The following is a 2,834-nucleotide window of genomic DNA, read 5'->3' as shown; positions in this document are numbered from 1 at the left end:
ATCGGCTTCCCGTTGCATACATGTCAAAACTCGCACCACCTGAGTTTGGCTGAAATTGCTTGAAAATTATCCGAGCTTTGCTGACATTAACCCAGATTTTGTATGCGTTAATGCCCCTCTCCCTTTAAACCCCTCCCCTCTTTACAAAAAGGGTCTTTGTAAAGAGGGGAGGGGTTTCAAACATTTACCAGAACATTTCCCCTTCCCCAAAACTCCCGCCTGCCGAGTTTGGTTCGATTTGTTTGAAACGTTTGGACGTAACGTATGGGCGTTACGGTACGTTACGTTTGTATGGGAGCCTCCCCTCCCCGGAGGCGTGGGAGGGTCAAACTTTCCTATTCACAATCCGGGGTCACAAAACTACGCTGTGCAAAATTTCACGCGGATTGGTTCAGTAGTTTTGGAGAAAATGCGGTACAGACAGACAGACAGACAAACAACCATTTTTATATATATAGACTAGCTGTTCCCGGCACGCATTGCCACGCCTCATTTCATCCTCATTTCTCGATTATCTGGCGTTTCAAAGGACTTCCTTCCTGTATCCGATCAGCTTCCCTTCTCATTTCTCGATTATCCGGCGTTTCAGAGGATCGCACTTCCTCATGATGTATCCGATTGGCTTCCCTTCTCGCTTCCCGTTGCTCCTCTGTTCCAAATGATCGGGCTCCGTTCCAAATGATCGGGCTTACTTGAAAACTATCCGAGTTTTGCTGAAATTTTGTACGGGAGACCCCCTTTGTAAAGAGGGCAGAGGTTTTAAACATTCTCCAGAACATTTCTTCTTCTCAAGAACACCCACTTGGAGAATTTGGTTGTATTTGTTCGAAAACAACCCGAATTGTACTGAAATTTATGTTACGTTTGTATGGGAGTCCCCCCTCCCCGGAGGTTTGGGAGGGTCAAACTTTCCTATTCACAATCCAGGGTCACAAAACTCCGCTGTGCAAAATTTCAAGCGGATTGGTTCAGTAGTTTTGGAGAAAAAGCGGTATACAAAGCCAAACAAACATCCATCTTAAGATATACAGGGTGTTTCATTAACAATACATGATTTCATTTGGTTATAAAAGAAAAACGGCTTAATATTTTTCCATGCTTGAACTTTTATTTGAAAGGTTGATTCATGGCATTTTTTTATGTAAAACATTTTTGGTAAAAAATTTTAACCACGATTGGCTTGACAGTAGCTCATGCGGTCGACCTATTTTTTAGTACATTCTCTATTGTATCTGATAATATTTCGGCAATTGCAAGTTGAATTTTGGTCTTGAAGTTGTCAATAGTTGCTGGTTTGTTAGCATAACATAAATATCGATTGTGGCTGTCCTTGTATGACACGTAGCGCCGTCCTGTTGAAACCAAATGCCGTCCAAGTTCTCAGCTTCAATTTCACCGAAGAACCAATCAGCCACAACCCACACAAAACAGTCACTCGTTGTGGGTGTATTGGATTCTCTTGTACGATATGTGGGTTTTCCAAACAACAATACTGCTTATTAACACAGCCACCGAGGTGGAAATGAGCTTGAATTATTGTTTGTTTAATGAATTATAGAGACTTTAAGCCGCAATGGCCTATCATTCATCTCTTAGCTTGAATGAAATGGGCTTTTGATTTGGCGACCTTCCACTTTGGGAATAAATTTTTTCATATTTCCCAATTTTTGGCAACCAAAATTATATTTTAATTTTTTTTTATTTATTTATTTACAATTGTTCGCCTGTGGCTTCACAAATTGAAGCTAACTAAGGCCTTAAGTGCTTATACATAAATGTCATGCATGAACCTTTCAAATAAATGTTCAACCATTAAAAAATATTCAGCCATTTTTTTTTTTAACCAAATGAAATCATGTATCGTTAATGAAACACCCTGTAGAAGATTATCAATGTCATACTATTCAAGTCGTAATGCCGTAAAAAAACTTCTACCTTATAGTAGGAATTATTATTTTAATTCTGTGAACCGTGATCCCTTGAAATTAGGCCCCGGCAGGAGGTTCGTACTGCAGCCGTAATTTCACTTTCTACTGCGCGCAACACTGCCGCGTGAGATGAGGACGTTGATCACTGTGCGAGAAAAACGACGATCTTCTAGAAGTTAGCAACAGTAATAGCACGCGCGTCTTAGAAAGGCTAAAAAATGAAACATTTTCAAAACACTGACGACACACGAGCGAGAGACAGAAAAGAACACGCACAGTTTTCCGGCTCAATGTATTTTTAGAATCGCGCCGAACGATACCGCAACCAGAAAGTCTATCTACATACAAAATACAGGCGCACACAACACCGAAGGCCGTTTGAAACAAGAGCTTCTTCAATGGGGTGGTGGCGTAGTATGGCAACCCGTAACATGATGACGATCGTCGACAGTTCTGCCACAGATCTTATACAGAATGGAGGGCAGAGCATTGCGCTCAGAAAATAAGCAGCGGTATGTGCGACCTATTCGCAAGATGCATTGGAAAGATGCTCACAAGAAGTAACCAGAAAACTAAGGTGGATGAGATAAATTACGGTCACATGGGAAAAGCGGTGGCCGGGACGGACGTAAAGCAGTCGCTAATTTTTGGTGCTCGAGGTTTTGTGAGCATCTCCGAAATTCAACACCCAAAGACGGTAGAGCAGGCGATAGTGGCGATCCAATCAATCTGATGTCTCCCGAACGGTCCCCAGAATTGTTGCTATCAGCGAGAAGTTGATAATCTTGAGCAGCCAAAAAAAGAACTAGGCAGTCGCTGTCGGCTGTCACTGTCCTTCATTTCGGCTTTCAGCTTCGGCCAAAATGGCGCAACCGAGAAGTACGTTAAGCAGCGGTGGCCACCCAG

Source organism: Anopheles cruzii, unplaced genomic scaffold (assembly GCF_943734635.1).
Source record: "Anopheles cruzii unplaced genomic scaffold, idAnoCruzAS_RS32_06 scaffold01051_ctg1, whole genome shotgun sequence".
NCBI lineage: Eukaryota > Metazoa > Arthropoda > Insecta > Diptera > Culicidae > Anopheles > Anopheles cruzii.
This window is presented reverse-complemented; position numbering follows the sequence as displayed.